The sequence below is a fragment of the Delphinapterus leucas genome, chromosome 17 (assembly GCF_059928025.1).
Source record: "Delphinapterus leucas isolate spDelLeu-1000000601 "Yukka" chromosome 17, BTC_Dleu_Yukka2, whole genome shotgun sequence".
NCBI lineage: Eukaryota > Metazoa > Chordata > Mammalia > Artiodactyla > Monodontidae > Delphinapterus > Delphinapterus leucas.
Window position 1 is genome coordinate 63949173 of NC_143145.1, and position 20280 is coordinate 63969452.

The window sequence follows — 20280 nt, forward strand, 5'->3', positions numbered from 1 at the left end:
AAATAAGAGAGACAATCAACTCAGGGATATTATTAACAATACACCTGGGCTTCCCTGGTGGCACAGTGGTTGAGAGTTCGCCTGCCGATGTAGGGCACACGGGTTCGTGCCCCGGTCCGGGAAGATCTCACATGCCGCGGAGCGGCTGGGCCCGTGCACCATGGCCGCTGAGCCTGCGCGTCCCGAGCCTGTGCTCCGCAACGGGAGAGGCCACAACAGTGAGAGGCCCGCGTACCGCAAAAACAAACAAACAAACAAACAATACACCTAACCAATAAAGAATTAACATCCAGAAAGAAAAGAGAAAGAAAGTGAGAGAGAGAACAAGAGCTCTTGTAAATTAATAATAAAACTATAAATAATCAAATGGAAAAATCAGCAAAGGATGTGAACAGGGAATTTACAGAAAAAGAACAACAGAATATTCATGAACATATCAAAGAATGCCCAACTCATCAGTAGAAAGCAGAGAAATGCAGAGTAAAGCACAATGAGTATAATTTCCAACTCATGAGACTGGCAAAAGGAAAAAAATGTCTGACAAAATTAAAACCACGTTGATGATGGTATGGAAAATTATGAACACTCATGGAGGCTAATAGAAGAATGAATTGATAAAACACAGCAATTCAACTATATCTGCAGATGTCTGTATCCTTTGATCCAGTAGATTACCTTCTAGATACAATTCCTGGAGAAACTCTAGCACATGTGCACAAGGATACATGTACAAGAATATCTAAAAGAATTTTTATGATAGATAAAGGAAACTACTTTAATATCTATTCAATGGCATAGAATAACATAGTTTAGATGAATGAAATAGATAGATATATAGCATGGATAAATCTTATGCAATCCAATATGGAAAGAAAAACGTGGCCATACTTTCTATCTAGTATGATATCCATTATATAGAATTTAAAAACATGGAAGATGTATATTATTTTTTATCATAATCACATAGTAGTAATAAAAGCAGACACACGAGGATAATAAACACTAAATTAAGGATAACAGTTTCCTCTGGATCATAAAAGGAAGCTTCAATTTTTTAAAAATCTTCCACTTTTGAACTCTTTTGAAATTCAACTTTTTGAAAGTTAACATTTTAAAAACTGACCACATGATTTTAAGAATCCCACATGCACCAAAAATTTTTAAACAAACAAAAGAATTCCTCCTTTCCAGCATTTCCCATGATTCTTTATTTAATGACAAATCCATTTATCCAGGCGCTCAGATGAAAATCCTTTGAGACACTCTTGACTCTTCTTTATCTCTTACACCTTACATCCAATCCATAAGCCAATTTTGGTGGTTCAAATATCAAAATATGTACAGTGTATATGGAACTGAATCACTACTTACCAATTTCACCACCACGCTAGTTAAGTTTACCACTATCTCTTGCCTGGACCACTGTGGTTGTTTTCTTACTCATCTTCCTGCCTCCAAACTAACCCCTTGGAGTCTGTTCTCTAAACAGCAGCCAGACCTCTTTCCTTTAAAAGATTAGTTCAATCATGTCAGGACTCTGCTCAAAGCACTCCATGAGCTTCCTATGATGTGCAGAATGAAATCCAGCTGCTCTGACTTCCTTAATGCTCCTTCAGCACTGTAAACACGTTTCCACTTCTGCAAGCATGGGGCTGACCCTTCCATCTTCCAAGAACACCCTTCCTTCCACATGGGCTGTGCTCTCACCTACTTAAGATTCTGCTTCAATGCCACCAGATCAGAATGGATTTCCCTGACCACCCTTATCCAAAGTAGCACCCCCATCACTCTCTTCCCCTTCTCTGCATAAATTTCTCCACAGCATTTCTCAACCCCTGACATCCTATGTATTTTGTATACAATATGTGTATTTTGTACTGATGTTTTGGTTTATTGCATGTTCTCCCCATTAGAATGTAAACTCCTGGGTGCAAGGATATTGCTTCATTGTTATATTGTACCTCTTGTAACTAGTACAGCACCTGTCATACAGTAGAAGCTCAAAAAAATATTGAATGGCTGAATTTACTGAATTGGTATTTTTTGTAATCTAAAACAAATATGACAACATATTAGATTTGATAAATCTAACTGTTGTCATCATGGAATTTTGCTATATTTTACAATTGTAAAAACTGAAGGCCCCTTATTCTAGAAAACACCTATTATAAGAAATAAGTTTGGGACATGGGAAGGGCCAGATAATAAGAGAAATGCAGGAGGAGACCAGATAAAGACAGATATTTCCCTTACTTTCATCTGACAGGATAGATCATCAGTTCTTTTTTAGGATGTGATTAGAAATTAATGCTAAAAAATTATCACATATTATCTAATACCATTGTAAATAGTGTGCCTATGTATGCATTTGCATACCAAAATTAATTGTATAAAGTAAATAAAACTTTATTCCAAAATTATGGATTTAATCATCCTCGATTCCTTTCCAGTTTTTATGATGTCCTAAGTTAAAGGCGTAGATTGCATTGGTATCTACTGACAATTCTTTAAAGATAAATACTTTTTTTAGAAAAAAACTCTTTACAAGCTTCACTTATGTCTCTGTATGCGATGTTTTATACACTCATAAGGCCTCAGTTTGACAACATGCATTTTTCTTCTTTCCTTCTTCTTATTCAACACAATTTATTAAGCCCTTGCTAATTAGTAAGTCCTCTAGGAATAGAGCAGAAAAGAATAATGATGGCAATAATAATGTTATTTTGTTATTATATTATATAATAGTGATAATATATATTTATTATAACAAGCGCTAACACTTCTACAGTACTCATTATGTAAAGACAGTATTCTAAGAGTTTTACATACATTCATTCACTTAATTGTAGTAACATCCTAATAAGGAAATAGAATAGATATGAGTAAAAAGGTACAGAAGGTTAAGCATCTTTCCCAAGGTTACTCAGGGTCAGTTTCATGAGCATGAATTCTGTGTAGTTGCAGTGAAGGACCCCCATATTTAGAAGGGGCCGCGCTTGATTTAATGCTCTACTGTCACTATCTCAAAATTCTCAATAAATTTTTCATAAGTTGTTCTGCAGTTTAATTTTGTATTGGGCCCTGTAAATTATGTAACTAATCCTGCTTGGATTTGAAACTGGGCTGTTGGTTTCTGGTGAACTTGTCATTATCCACTACACTCCACTACTTCTCTCTTGAGACATACAGGGGGCTGTTCTCATTCATTTATTCAACAAATATCAACTGCCTATCTGCTATGTACCAGGAACTATTCGAAATATTGAGGATACAGTGATGAACAAGATAGGCAATGTCCCCATAATCACGAAGCTTATTTTGGTGGAGCTACAGATAATAAATAAATGAATAACCAAAAAACATGGAATTATGATAAATTCTATAAGGAGAATTAAACTAGAGCCATAAGATTAGAAGTAACTGATGGCTGCTGCAGGTTGGTCCAGGAATGATGGCTTTTAAAAAACAAAATCAAACTAACAAGAAGACACCCCCCGCCATGAGAAACTCTAAAGGAAGAATTTTTCACTTAGTTCTACATTTGCTCTTTATAGTTCACCTTCAGAAAAAGACTTAACCAGAAAAAAAAAAAATGGGAGCAAACATTTCCTAGTCTAGAAAATAGATTACTGTTATAAACATTCTCTCCCTAATTTCAAATGCTTTTCTTTATTTTAGTTTTGATTCCTGGCTAACTCATTTTTCAAAATGGAAGTGATGTCCAAAGATTCGTTGAGATATCTTAGTATCTCTTATATTGAAATGCCAAAGGAACTTGTCAGTGATTTATGTGTCTGTAAATTAAACTCGGTATGCTTAGTAAAATCTGGCCATGATACTAATTAATTGCAATGAGAACAAGATACAATTAATTAAAATATTGACTCAGCAGATCTGGGCTGCCGTGTGCTCTACCTGGGGAGCACCACCTGGAACTGTGCAGTGTTACATCACTGATCAGAAATTGACTTACAGAGTATGATTTCCAAAATCAGTAGAAATATAAAATATTACAGTTTAGACCTTTATTTTACAGACTAGGAATCTAAAGCCCAGCAAGTACATCTAGATCGTCAAAGGTAGTTCAGGCAGCCTTGTTAATTCATTCCCAGTGATTTTTTTTAATTCAGAAAGGAATAACCCATTAAAGACAAAACATAATGACATATTCCTACTGAAAATAAGGACCCTGGAGCAAGTGAGGACCCTCTGCAGGATGATTACCTCTTCTGAAATGTTGATTACATCCCATCTGTTTTATCCTTCTCTATACCACATCCAGACACTAATCTCACCTCTACAGACAACCCCACATGCACATTTCATTCAGGAGGAGGAAGATCCTTATTGAATACAAACGTTCAAAATTTTAGAATTAAAACAAGACCCCATTAATGAGATCAGTTTATTCTTTACATCCCCTGCCTGTCCTAAGTGTTTCAGTATAGGCTTCAGTAAATTGTTTCTCACAAAAATAAAGATACTAACAGTTATTAACATACCTTGCTCAATTAATAACAATTCCTTTCACATGTTTAAAAAACCTGTTCTCATAATAGTGATCAATTATTTGTAATTAGATTCTACTTTCCTTCATTTATCAAATTCCACATCACTGAAAATGACAAATAGCCCCTAGAAATTTGAAAAAACAAGGAGTACAGTCAGAAATATGAAAACCCTTGTCTCTTAAGGACTTTAGGGGAAATCGTGCTCTTGGATTTCTAAGTACAGCTCACCTCAAAGCATGTTCTCATCTATTTGGAAACTCATAGGCTCTCCCTGACTTCTTTTTAGGGCTATATGTACATATATATATATATATATATTTTTTTTTTTTTTTTTTTTGTGGTACGCGAGCCTCTCACTGTTGTGGCCTCTCCCGTTGTGGAGCACAGGCTCCGGACGCGCAGGCTCAGCGACCATGGCTCATGGGCCCAGCCGCTCCGCGGCATGTGGGATCTTCCCGGACCGGGGCACGAACCCGTGTCCCCTGCATCGGCAGGTGGACTCTCAACCACTGCGTCACCAGGGAAGCACAGGGCCATATTTTTGATAATGGTTATTCACAGATTAGAAAATAATTTTCTCAAACTAATTTACTTTCTAATGAAATCAATGAATTGTTCGCTACAGAGAGAATACCAATAAAAGAATTCCTAGGAATGAGGGAGGAATGAAGCTACTGTCATGGTTTTCAAGCCATCGTTTATAAAGACTCAGAGTTCCAGAGGTATCCTTCGATGGCAGGATGACTGTGGCGGTGGAAGAGAGGGAAGTAAGGAGTAAGACAAAAGTCAGAGCGGGGGTGCCAGGGGAGACACCCACATCCTTCTTCTTCATAGTGGACTCTGATTATTTGTTCTGTGTATTAGGGTTCAGAGGAAAGCCTTTAATTAAAAACAATATTTGACAACACAAGTCTAGTAAGCTGCCTCTTTCTTAACCAAGTATTGTTGTTGCTGCTGTTACTGTTGAAAGAGAGAGAAGTGAACTTTAAAGTTGTTCAAGACACACACACAAATAACCAAAAAGGGAGGGAGGGAGCGAGGGAGGGAAGGAGGGCGGAAGGAAGGAAAAAGGAAGGAAAGAAGGAAGGAAGGAAGGGAAGGGAAGGAAAGAGGGAGGGAGGGAGGGAGGGGGGGCAGGAGAGAACGAGAAGAATTTATTGAAAATGTAACAGAGTTTTCATAGAATCCTAAGGAGAACAATGAACTGGGCAGGGCAAAGACCAGAAACTGAAGAGCTGCCTCAGAATTCCTGAACTTATGTGCCTTCAATTCAGTAATCCAGCCCAGACAGACCTGACGCTCTTGGTCAATTCAATATTCCCAGGATAATCTGATTACCTCAGCTAAATCACATATCCATGGAGGAACATTCAACTCTGGTCAAGGGGGCAGGTTCACATGGCACCAAAGTGACTGCTGAGGCTTGACCTTTATAGAAGAGCAGGTCTCCTAGAAGAAAGGTGGGCTTTGCAGACATCCCCCCTTCAATCCCAGCACATAAGTTGCTAGCAATTAGGAGACCAACCATATCACGTTAAAGGTCTAAAGGTCATTGCTATGGGTTGTATTTTGTCCCAATAAAATTTGTCTCTTGAAATTCTAACCCCCAGTGCCTCAGAAGGTGATCTTATTTGGAAATAGGGTCTTTACAGAAGTAATAAAGTTAAAATGAGGTCATTAGGATAAGTCCTAATTTAATATGACTGGTGTTTTTATTAAAAGGAGAAACTTGGACACATATATGCACAGAGAGATGTGAAGCTATAGGGAGAGCACCATGTGAACATGAAGATAGCCATCTACAAACCAAGGAGGGAGTCCTAGAACAGATCCGTTCTTCACAGCTTTCAGAGGAACCAATGCTACCAACACCTTGATTTTAGACTTTTTGCCTTTGGAAGAGTGAGACAATTCACTTCTATCATTTAAGCCACCTGGTTTGTAGTACTTTGTTATGGAAGCCCTAGCAAACTAACAAAGTCATTTTAAGAGATAGTCTTTCTTTCTGCAGGTTGCATAAATTCATCCCAAAGAAAGGAACAGTTTGAAGAGTCAGGCCACTTAGATTACTATATGACTTCAGGAAAGCCAGTTCAATTTTTGGAGCACCAATTTCTTCATCCTCAGAGGAGCCGTGATGCCTCAACTACCTACAATTTGTTGTGAAGTTCTGAGGATGAATGAAGACATTGTATTCAAAAGTTCTCTAAAGAATGTGAAGCAATCTGACAAGAATACATTTTTCTGCTATAAAAAAAATAGACAAAGTTGCATCTATTTTACTTCTAGCAGTTTAACACAAGCATATTAATCAGATAATGGGAAAATTTAGAGTAGAGTCGTTTTAAGCGTTATTACTTTCATGATTGTACATTTAAAAAGTGGAAGGAAATGTAGGAAGTCTTCAATTCACAATGGCAAGAAAACCTAAGTTTATAATACCACTTGCTTTAATGTTTAGTCATTTTCTTCTGATCTGTTATGATTACTGCCCCCCCTATTTCTTAAAACTTTTCCATTTTACCTAGTAAGAGTTGAATAATCCAGTGATTAATAAGAATTAACATTTAAAGAACCTGAAAGTACCCTGTTACATTAACTTATATCAAAATACATTATAACACTTTCAAGATAGAAATATCCCTCCACATTACCTCTAGCTTGGAGCTTTTTATTGTAAATTTCAATAACTATGAACGCCATAGATTGGATTTCAGCTTCATAAAACTGATGCGTGTACACACGCTTTCTCTCTTTTGGGTCATGTTCTTGATCTAATTTAACTGTTCTTACTAACCAGTGACATGCTTTTACTGGTGTAAAAGTAGATCAGAAGGCATCTCATCTTCATGCTGGATAAAGATTCAATTCCTGAGTCTGTTACACTTGACTGTGGAACTTGCCTGAGAGATTTTTGTGGGATATTGCTTTGTGGCAACTCCCTAAAAATCCACAGTGAAACTTGAGCTTGGAAAGGAGCTTTCTGCTACATCTTTGCAAAGCCTCAGATAAATAAAATGCAGTTTCACTGTTCAATAAGTTAAACTTAACAGGATTCCAAGTATTGTTCAAATATGGCCTTTTTTGAGGAGGTTTTTATTATAACTATGTTCACTGTGCTTTTTAAGTTAAAGAGATAAGTTCAATTTCATTTTTTAATTAATTTAAAAACAAACTACAAACCTAACATACATCCTTAGAATGATCAAACTATTTCCAGTTCTTTCTAAATAATAAATCCATTTAGTATTAAGTTCACTAGTAGCATTTAAAAAATAATCTATATCCAGCATTATAAAAATAGCTCTTCTTGTATTTTCTCCTTATTATTTCTCTGTTAGATAATTGAACCAAATATCTAATAGCATTGTTGACAGACTTGTCAGAACAGTTGATTTGTTATAACTTTCCTCATACTCATAGACCCTCCACACAGCTGCTATGCAATGTGCTGAAAAGTTAACCCTTCATGTTTCCTTATATAAACAGGTAATTTGACTTCTCTTATACATATTCTTAAGTTTACTAATATATTCCTCTAAATTGGGAATTTACAGGAATACATGTTAAAAACATGTTTGACGAATAAACAAAAGTTTGATTCAAGTACACATTCCTAAACTCTAAATTTTAAATATGATACCAAACATTAGAATCATCATCCCATTGACATTTCGTTCCTTCACATGGAAAAACTAATTGGCCAACATAATTTTATAGAGTCACTTTGCTGTACCATCTATTTTAGTGCTGGTTTGTTGGTATTGATACAGTATGCATCATATGACCCTGCATATGCATACAACTGATGAAAATGACAACAACTTCATAATCAACAGAGAAAATACAATTCTGTATCCAGGAATCATTTTCCCAGAATGATTCAATATTCAGAGCTTCTAAACTCCGCTTCCTGTTGCTCCCAAACATTCTCTACTACTCAGGTCAAAGAGGTTGCTTCTGAATGTGAGTCTACGCACTGTGTCGTCCATAGAGAAATGTTGGCTCACCGAAAAATGTCACCTGAACTTAACAACGTTTTGCAGGATGTGATCAAAATTATCAACCACGTTAAAGTACATGCTCTTAACTCACATCTGTTCGTATGCAGAAAAACTCTTCCTGTAAAAAGAGAGATTAGCTGTTTTAGACAACCAACACCCAAATGCATTTTCTCTTTGCTAATGAAAAGAACTCAAATTGTACTGCAAAAAAAAGGACTCAATAGAAAGTAGCATCATATAGGAAGCATTTTCCTTAGGGTTAGATGCTAACACAATTTGTGTAGTCTAGAAACCTCGGGGGTCCTATTTCCTAGGAAGGACAAACATTACCCACATATTATATTTTTTTAATCATGTATCTCTGGTCTTTCTCTTTTAATAATCATTTTATATTGTTTGTGGATTCTGTATATCAGAAATTGGGAAAGGGCTCAGTGGGGATGCCTTAACTCTGTTCCATGATGTCTGGAGCCTCAACTGGGAAGACTCAAAGCCTGGGGGTGACTATATGTGGCTGGAATCATTTGAAGGCTCGTTCATTCTTATGTCTTGTGGTTAATGCTAGCTGTCAGCTGAGACCTCAGCTGGGGCTCTAGATTACCGGAGGTCCCTCTGAGTAGCTGTGTGGGTTTATTTATAGCATAGTGACAGCATGAGTTGCAAGAGCAGGTATCCTCAAAGCACAAGGCAGAAAGCATAGCACTTTTATAATCTAGCCTCAGAAGTCATAAAGAGTCACTTCTACTATACTCTGCTGGTTGAGATAGTCACGCAGGTCTACCTGGGTTCGTGGTAAGTGAGCATAAACCTAATGCTAAATGAAAGAAATGACAAGGTTATATTATAAGAAGAACGTTTGGGATGGGAATATTTCTGTGGTCATTACTGGAAAATACAATCTGTCACAGTATCACTACTCTGACTTTGGTATTTACCATTTTCATATATTTTCAAAATTTTAGTATATATGCATGCAGAAATGAAAATATTATATTTCAAGCTATCTGTGGGGTTTTTTTCTCAATTTTGTCTTTAAAATTGATCCAGATTAGTATATGTAACTCTCGTTCTTTTAACTTCAGTACAATAACCTTTTGTATAAGAATACGACAATTTGTTTGTTCCTAATCCTGCTTCTCTGGTCTTTTAAAGGCCCAGCAAAAGTGAATTTTCAGCACTCTGCTGGCAATGATGTCATGGTTCTCAATACGTTCGTTATAAGTTGGTATAACATATTAAAAGAAGGAAACAAAATAAAACTTGAAAAGTTTATTTTCAAAATTCCAGGTGAATGTTTAATTTATGTGTTCAATCTAAAAGATTTTTTTTTTTTAGGTTTTAAATGTAATGCTTGTAATGTCATTTTAAAATGACAATATGCTAACTGAATGAGTGAATGAATCAATGGGCCAATAAATGTCCTGATGATTAGCCAAGCAGTCAATGAATTCAAGACCCTCCATTATCTGGGGACAAACTTCCTGACTTGACTTATCACGTTTCTTCCTCCCTCTGCTGACATCGGTGCCTCCTTTGGGATGCCTTCCATCCCAATTTCTGCCATTTGCAAACCTTTCCATTCTTCAAGCTGCCTCAGAAAGTCAGTCTGGCAAAGTGACAAAGGCTCAGGCTCCAGATTCAGACAAATCAAGTTTTAAATATATACCTGCTCAGCCACTTTTAGACACTATGAGCTTGATCAAGTTTTCTAAAGGTCGTTTTTTTATCTATGAAATACAGATAATAATCGTATTAACCTGATAGGTTTATTTTAAAAATTAAAAGACCTAATATATGAAAAATGCCTATCATGTGGTAGTTTTTCGCTAGATATTAATTTAAAAAGTTCTTCTTTGACATTTCCTCCATGATACCTTCCTTGAGCACCATGTCCCTATAGTATAGTGAAGTAGTTCCCATGATTTTTTGTTCCATAGAATCATCTGGAGGATTTTTAAAAATCCAAATCGCTGGCTGTGCCTCAGAACAATTAGTCAAAGGACAGCCCCTCGGGGTGGGAAAGAAGAATTTTTAGTTTTTGAAGTTCACTAGGTGATTCCAATGTGCAGACAAACTTGGGAAATATGGCAATAGTGTCTACCCAATCTGCCTGATCATAAGAATCATCTGGAATATTAATTTAAAAAGTAAAAGAGCCTCCATTCCAGATCTAAAAATCTGAATCTCCAAGGCAGAGACACAGGACTCTTTCTTTTTAATGTGTCGTAGGTAAATCTCATTATCAGGCAGGTATGGAAACAAGCTATTGGTATGTTAGATGTACTTCTATATTAGAGTCTCTTAATAATTTATATTATTAATCTCTTTTTCAATGCAAGGACAGTGCCTCTTTTAACTTTGTTTCTTAACGTAGAGCTTACATATATTGGGTGTGCGATAAATGTTCTGAGTTGAACTGAATTAAGAATCATCATAGTCGAGTAATTATTATAAGCCCATCTCTGAACTGAAACATTTCCAATTTGTATTAAAAATTGAAGGTGTACTTAGTGTCCAAAGTACAAACAGTTGTATATAATCTGACATCTGAAAAGTGTTGGCATTAGTCTCAGCTTTGCCACTATCCAGCTTCAGGAACTTGGAAAGTTACATAACTTCTCTGGGCCTCAGTTTCCTTCTATGCATAATGCTGTATATATGCATATGGATGATAAGTTCTCAAAGTTCATTCCTATTGAATACCAAACTGAGTCCAAACTTTATTCAGGATACATGAGGAGAAACTGAAGCTACTATTTCCCTATTTTAAGCTGCCTCTCTTAATTATCCTTCCTGGAAGAATAATTCTTCCATCACTTTTCTATGACCAAACATTCTTTCACATTTTAGTTTGCTTTTTAGTATCTACAAATGAAATGTGCTTAGAGCCTCGATGCCACTGCCCTTCCCACAGGGACGACAGCCTCCATCGTTCCACTCTGCCATCGACACATATGTCTACACTTATTTTTATTCTGAGGCTTCTCTCTCACTGTCTGGTTTGTGACTTATGTGTCTGCTTTCTGTTTCCTGCCAGAGTGTTCACTCCACACCAGTCAGCCACTTTTCATCAGTAGAGACACACAGTCATCACCCTCATTGGTAATCCTCTCACTATACCAAATGAAAAACATATTTATTTTTGTTCCTGTATTTAACCCCATCTCTTTTCACTTTTCTGTGAATCTGGCTTTAAGATTAAGATGACCAGATTAAGAGAACAGTTATGGAATGTTTATTCTCTGGTTTTCCTATTCACAGATTATAACAGAATCACCTTCAGAAAGGAGAATAATTAGCTATTAACTGTCAGTTTATTTTTCATGAATTATATGGAATAAAAATAGTTTGATATTGAAATACACTTGATCTCAATAAACTTAAACGACTGTAATACCTCTCATAAGTATAATAAGTATAATATTTATAGTTAACTGATAGAACTAAAATTGTTAGTGTTTCTATTATTTAAAAAAATTATGCGCTTAGGGCTTCCCTGGTGGCGCAGTGGTTGAAAGTCCGCCTGCTGATGCAGGGGACACGGGTTTGTGCCCCAGTCTGGGAAGATCCCACATGCCGCGGAACAACTAGGCCCGTGAGCCATGGCCGCTGCCTGCGCATCCGGAGCCTGTGCTCCGCAACGGGAGAGGCCACAACAGTGAGAGGCCCACGTACCGCAAAAAAAAAAAAAAAAAAAAAAAAAGATGCGCTTAAAGATGATTAATTTTTAACATTTAGGACAAAATGGATATTAAAGGAAATAATAATAACCAAAATATAAATAATATCTGATATCAAAATATATTTTAAAGAAAAATAATATAGGACTACAATCATAGTGCATGTCTCTTGAATAAGAGCATGCTTATTTTCAGTACTGCCTTTTAGGAGATGTGATTGAAAAAGCTATCCAAAAAGGAGTTAAATTTTTATTACTAAATCTAATCTCACATTGGGACCAAGATCTGTTTCATTTTGTCAATTGATGATCTAAATGTTAGGTACAGCTCAAATGTCCCTGATCATTCTGTAGGTCATTCAACTACCCACAGTCACAATGTCATACAGCTTACAGAACAGATGGAGGTATTTTATGGTGATTCTGCTTCTGTATCTAGATGAGACTAGCAGTGAGATTTTTCAGGAAGATATCTGTAATCATTGCCCTAAGTTTGAACAAATCAATAAATCTCTGTTCAATGCTAGTAAATAGTACAGATAAAAAAGTAGAAGATGAAGAAGAGCAAAGAATAACTGTCGTTTCAATTTTTAAATGCATTTTGAGGACTGATCATACAGAAATGGCTGTTGAAGATACACAGATAACTGGCTCATGAGACAGATGGTTTTAGTAAACTTTAGGACTATAATCCAACTGAGTCCTGTTCCCATATCCATTGACTGCTGGTCCTCAGGATAATCACTTTGAACAGATCCACAATATTCTCCATAATTGCCATTGTTCAAAACAGTTTTGAAATACCTCTTTTGGCAGTGATATGTATCTTCCATATGACAGAATGACTTGCTTGTGATGGGCCTTAATTTTTTCACTGTCTTTGGTATATAGATTGTTAGCATATATGCATGCATAGTAAAATGGTTACAAACATGGAATCTGAATTAAAAACACCTGGGTTTAAATCCCAACCCTACCAATTCTTACCTGTAAGACTTTGAACAAGTTACTTAACCCATCTATACATAGATTTCCTTTTCTCTAACTCTACACATAATTTATTGAGAGATTGTGAGGATTAAACGATTATACATATACATGTGAATATGTGTGTATACCATAGACATGCATATATGACAGGCTAAATAAGTATTTGCTACTACCACTATTATTATTATTATTAAATAATTAAAGAACATCCTTCTCTTGATATTGTATTTTTTTGGTAAGAAGTTTTCTCTGAAGTTATTTTACTTTTCACTTTGTAAATAACACCTTTAACCATGTCAAGTATATTTTCAAAATACTGCAAGATTTACTAGAAATACATTTAATATAACCATTTCAATAAAAATTTTGACATGGTAATCTCAGTATGGTGAATAGTATTATGTATTAATTCTTCCATTTGTTTTAGAATAACTTTGTAATGGCTTTAATTTTTATATAAATTTAGGATAAAATATTTATATGATATTTAATCTTCCTACATAAGTCCATAGCCTGTCTATTTTCAAGCCTTCTTTTAAATATTACTCACTAACATTTTTATAGTTTAATTCATATTGTTATTTATAAGCATTTTACATTTTTGCTGTGATTTATTATGAATGGAACTATAGTTTTTCATCATATTTTCCAGCAGGTAATCGCTGATGTCTTAGGTTGGCTCCCCCAAAAGCAGATGCTGAAACAAGGGTTAATAGGCAAGTAATTTATTAAGAAAGTGTTCCCATGGAAAACTAGCCAGGGAGTGGGGGTAAGGAGATAGGGAAGGGGTAAAAGTCCAGCAAGGATACAACCTCAGATTAAGTCCTGAATAAAGTACCTTCAAGTTGATCCCACAGGGAACTGTGATGTGTAAGCGAAGACCCATGGCAAGGAAGCTATGGTTTTCATATGCCCAGACATGTCAGTGTATGGTAATTGGACACACGCAGGAAATATACATTCCCTTCGTGTTCCCTGAGTGAACACTTCTTCGTGTTCACTCAGGCAATGTAAGGCACAAGTAGCCTTAAGGCAATTATACAAATACTATATAATGTTCACCAATGCTGGCTGTTGGAAACAAAATCACAGTAAGGCCATGGCACCTAAAAACAGTAAAAAGAGGATCCAAGAAGATATTGGCAAAGTACCAAAATTGTCCACTTTGGTCCCAGCCTTGCCCTTCTCAGGTCTACTCCCATCACACAATTAAGTTCACTCCATCCTGTAACAGATTCTTCAAAATGATGGCTGGTCAAAATATCTGAGGAAAAAAAATACTTAGAAAAAACCTCCATATCTGGAAGCGTAGCTGCAATTGCAGTTATACTTGATGAAGTTTAAATAATGCAATTATTTCCAAAGACCCATCACCTTCTGCACAAGCTAGCAGGAAGAGATAAACGGGAATGTGAACAGCATCACCACCCTGCATCTTTCAAGCCTTTCACCTTGGCACTCACTTCTGCAATTCCCTGCAGGGGTGCAGTGCTGCTTTCAGTTAAATATCCTGGCAGGGAGGGAAAGTTCAGAGGCTTCCACTTACCCTTTCTACCATAATAACCCTCACTTCCTGGATCAGAGGACCACTGCAGAGATTCTGCCAGATGCCAAGTGTGTCTGACAGAGGTCAATTACGCATTTAGGAATGGGAGAAATAACCACCAGGTGAGTCTGTGGACTTTATTGGGCACTTGGTGATTCAAACTTGGAACATCATTTATCACCTGATTATTTATAAAGCCCACTTTGGTATTCTGCGTCCCCAAGGATTAGTGTCAATCCCCAAGAGTTTAGATATTTCACTTTCTCTAATGCACAATTACTGTAGTAATTGGTCTCAAATCTCTTTTGACAAGGTTGGATGAAAGATAAGTGGTAGATTTCTACTGGTAGTGTTTCAGGGGACCCAAAACTCTCCTTCAATCAAGAAGCGCTTGGTCAGTGAACTGCCTTCAGTCTGGAATTAAGGGAGAACACATGATTTTCCACCGTAGTGAGTCAAATCATAAATTTGGCACACTACTTGGAATTGTTCTTGTTCTACATCAAGTAATGTTTTGTTGGTCTGCATTTACATTGTTTTTAGGGACATGAAATTAATTATCCCCTGCAAAAGATTTCTGTGGATTAAAGCTTCAGAGCATATGTATATTACACTAATATGCCCACTTAGTCTCTGGCAGTTAAATGTTGCATTATTCTCATGAGGAACCCAACTCAATGATGCCATCTTCCAACATTATATCTCATCTATCAAAGACATTCCCATATTTTAAGGATATGGATGTTCCACTCACCTATGTAATTTCTCAGTGACTTAGTGAAGGGAGTGCCTTTTGGGCCCTTTCAGAAAAAGCAATGTGGGAAGGACTGGAAAGGAAATCCATTCTAACTTGCCTATTTCCTTAAGCCCTTGGATTTTTTCTCTATATTATACCAAGGAAGTGCATATATTTCAACCTCACTGAGTAACCTCTGAGTCAAAGTTTTACTCAACCAACCGGCGTAAAATGTTAGAGCCCCTTCCACCTGCCACAACCAACACATTACATTTAAACTCACTTGTAGGTGCACCATAATTTGACTTTATCCATTCATAAACACTTTGCAATTCATTGTGGAGTACAAAATGTTTCCTCCCATGTCACTTTGAGCATAACCCCTTGGACCATAATGAGAATTGACCCTAGTTACAAGATGGTTGAGGTAAATCTTGAGAAAAAAAGAGGTGTTCCATATAAGATAACTGTACCAGGAAAATTTATTAAAGAATCTTTAATAAGAGAAGACTAATTTCCTCAAACACAAAAGGGAGGGCTGCTTCCACTAGCAAAGAAACTTCAGATGTTCAACATTCTTAACATTAACCAAGTCTTCCCAAATGTTCTATTCCAAGTTTTAGGGTCTATTCCTTCCCGATTGATGCCCTGACTTTCATATGAGAGACTTGATGAGGCTGTGAATTTACCTTCTGTAACCCATACAATTAAATTTTCTTTCTGATTTTTCAGAGGGATTATCATAGAACTTTAGGAAGGAAGATATAATGTTTAGGTTCACTATAGAAATTCTTTGGCTCTCCAAATGTGACTTGGCTGAAAGTCACATGTCTTGAGATTTTAAAGATCTGAGAGACATCATTTTTTTCCTGAAAGCGCCTCATTGCATCGAGGAGCAACCATCTCACTCCAAGCATTTTTGGTTATCACAGGAGCCATAACAGGTAGAAGCAGCAGCCACTTCAGTTCTCCAAACATGTGCTTCCCTGGATACTTTATCACAAATCAACTATAAATGATGTTTGTTAGTCATGATGTCGCTAGATGCCATGAATTATTTGGATCCCATTTCCTTTGGCAAGGATCTCAGCACTAAATTCAAAGTTAGTTCAAAGAGAAAACTGAACCAAGCCCTAAAGCAGGGGTCCCTAACCCCTGGGCCATGGACCGCTACCGTTCCTGTTAGGAACCAGCCTGCATAGCAGGAGGTGAGCAGAGGGCAAGTAAGTGAAGTTTCATCTGTATTTACAGCCGCCCCCCCATCGCTTACATTACCGTCTGAGCTCTGCCTCATGTCAGATCAGCAGTGGCATTAGATTCTCATAGGAGCATGAACCCTACTGTGAACTGCACATGCAAGGGATCTAGGTTGCGTACTCCGTATGAGAATCTAATGCCTGATGATCTGAGTTGGAGCTGAGGCAGTGATGCTAGCACTGGGGAGCGGCTGCAAATACAGATTATCATTAGCAGAGAGGTTTGACTGCACAGAGACCGTAATAAATCAATTGCTTGCAGACTCATATCAAGACCCTATCAGTGAGTGGCAAGTGACAATAACGTTGCATCTGGTGGCAGGCGTTATAGTGGCAAGTGAGTTGATGTGCTTCAATTGTACAACTGCATCTGGTGGCAGGCTTTAAGTCAGAATCCGACACTTATTTTAGTCCGTGCGTGGCCCACCCATTATTTTATTTACCATTTCCATCCATGCCTCTTTCCCACATACTTGTCTCAGTCACAGTTTTGGTAAGCCCACAAGCTAACCCTAGCCAAAATGAGTAAAAAAGCAATCATTGCAGGAGAGCTTCTTTGAAAATGGGGAAAGACCCAGTGATGAGACAGCAGAAGACTCTAAGACTGCCAACAAAAAGAAAGCTGCATTTAAAAGAAAATACCAAGAGTCCTACTTAAATTATGGGTTCATTGCAACAGGTGATTCACATTCCCCAATCCTGCTTTGTATAATATGTGGCGATCTGCTATCCAGTGAAGCCATGAAACCTTCAAAACTTCTTCACCACATGGAGACCAAACACCCTACATTAAAAGACAGCCTTTGGAATTTTTCAAAAGAAAAAAATGTGAACACGAAGAACAGAAGCAATTATTGAAGGCCACCACATCATCAAATGTGTCTGCACTGAGAGCATCATTCTTAGTGGCTACCCGCATTGCTAAAGCTAAGAAGCCCTTTCCTATTGGGGAAGGGTTGATACTGCCTGCTTCTAAGGACATTTGTCATGAACTTTTAGGAGAGGCTGCAGTTCAAAAGGGGGCACATGTTTCTCTTTCAGCTAGCACCATAACTAGATGAATTGATGAAACAGCAGAGGATATCGAGGCACAATTGTTAGAGAGGATTAATGAGTCACCATGGTATGCAATCCAGGTTGACGAGTCTACCAATGTGGACAACAGAGCAACAATGCTTGTTTTTGTGTGATATATTTTTCAGGAGGATGTGCATGAGGATATGTTATGTGCACTTTTGTTGTCAACCAACACCACAGCTGCAGAACTATTCAAGTCTTTGAATGATTACATATCAGGAAATCTGAATTGGTCATTTTGCATCGGCATATGCATGGATGGAGTGGCTGCCATGACTGGACAGATTTCTGGTTTCACTACTCAGGTCAAAGAGGTCGCTTCTGAATATGATTCTACGCACTGTGTCATCCATAGAGAAATGCTGGCTAATCGAAAAACGTCACCTGAACTTCACAACGTTTTGCAGGATGTGATCAAAACTATCAACCACATTAAAGTACATGCTCTTAACTCACATCTGCTCACGCAGCTCTGTGAGGAGATGGACGCAGAGCACACACGTCTTCTCTGATACACAGAAATGAGATGGCTTTCTAAAGGTAGATCACTGGCCAGAGTTTTTGAGTTACGAGAGTGGCGCCAGAGATTTCTTTTAGAAAAACAGTCACCACTGGCAGTACATTGGTGCATGATCACCTATCTCAGCTTTCAAAAGAGATTGAGCATTACTTCCTGTCCACAAAAGACCCCTGAACTGGGAAGGAATGGATCCACGACCCATTTGTGAAAAAGCCAGGTGAATCGACTTTGTCCATGCTAGAAGAGGATTAAGTGCTTGAGATCGCAAATGACAGTGGCCTTAAAAGTATGTCTGAGACAACTTCAGATCTCCATACCTTCTGAATTAAAGCCAAGGTGGAATATCCTGAGATTGCCACAAAAGTACTGAAAAGCCTGTTTCCATTTCCAACATCCTATCTTTGTGAAGCAGGGTTTTCTGCAGTGACAGCAACCAAAACGAGATCAGGGAGGAGACTCGACATAAGCAACACACTTCGGGTATCACTGCCTCCCATCACCCCTAGATGGAACCATCTAGTTGCAGGAAAACAAGCTCAGTGCTCTCCCTGATTCTGCATTATGGTGAGTTGTATAATTATTTCATTATATATTACAATGTAATCATAATAGAAATAAAGTGCACAGTAAATGTAGTGTGCTTGAATCATCCCGAAACCATCCTCCCTGCCCCCAGTCTATGGAAGAACCATCTTCCACGAAACCAGTCCCTGGTTCCAAAAAGGTTGGGGACCACTGTCATACAGTATTTGTCTTTCTTTGTCTGACTTATTTGACTTAGCATAATAATACTCTCCAAATCCATCCATGTTGTTGCAAATGGCAAAATTTCATTCTTTTTATGCTGAGTAGTATTCCATTATGTGTGTGTGTGTGTATAGCACATCCTTTTTATCCATTCATCTGTTGATGGACAGTTAGTTTGCTTCCATATCTTGGCAATTGTAAATTATGAACACTGGGATGCATGTATTTTTTTCAAATTAGTGTTTTTGGTTTTTTTGGATATATACCCAGAAATCAAATTACTGTGTCATATGGTAGTTCTGTTTTTAGTTTTTTGAGAAACCTCCTTACTATTTTCCCCAGTGGCTGCACAAATTTACATTCCCACCAACAGTGTAAAAGGGTTCCCTTTTCTCCACATCCTCTCCAGAATTTCTTATTTGTGTTCTTTTTGATGATAGCCATTCTGACAGGTGTGAGGTGCTAGCTTATTGCAGTTTTGATTTGCATTTCCCTGATGATTGGCAATGTTGAGCATCTTTTCACGTGCCTGTTGGCCACTGCATTTCCTCTTTGGAAAAATGTCTATTTGGTTCTTTTTTTTAAAAAAAAAAATCTTTATTGGAGTATAATTGCTTTACAATTGTGTGTTAGTTTCTGCTTTATAACAAAGTGAATCAGTTATACATATACATTTATCCCCATATCTCCTCCCTCTTGCGTCTCTCTCCCTCCCACCCTCTCTTTGTGACCACTCACCTCTAGGTGGTCACAAAGCAGTGAGATGATCTCCCTGTGCCACGCGGCTGCTTCTCACTAGCTAACTATTTTAAGTTTAGTAGCATATATATGTCCTTGCCACTCTCTCACTTTGTCCCAGCTTACCCTTCCCCCTCCCCGTGTCCCCAAGTCCATTCTCTAGTAGGTCTGCTCTCTATTCCCGTCCTGCCCCTAGGTTCTTCATGACCATTTTTTTTTAAATCTTTTTTATTTTTTGATGTTGAGTTCCATAACCTGTTTAAATATGCGACTATTAACCCCTTATCGGTCATAAAATTTGCAACTATTTTCTTCCATTCAGTGGGTTGTCCTTTCATTTGTAAAGATCCCTTTACCTTTGGTGATCTCTGAGGAAACTCTGATGCATATAGGTATTGATACCATCTTCCTTTTACCTGCTTAAGGTTCATTTATGCTTCTTGAATACAAAGATTCATGTCTTTAATCAATTATAG

At 37.4% G+C, this 20280-nt stretch overlaps 1 pseudogene; it reads right to left on the reverse strand.

Moving 5' to 3' along the window:
* Positions 1 to 4803, reverse strand: part of LOC111164936 (glyceraldehyde-3-phosphate dehydrogenase pseudogene) — a 31057-nt pseudogene extending 26254 nt beyond the window's left edge.
* Positions 4804 to 20280: the final 15477 nt, after the last annotated feature.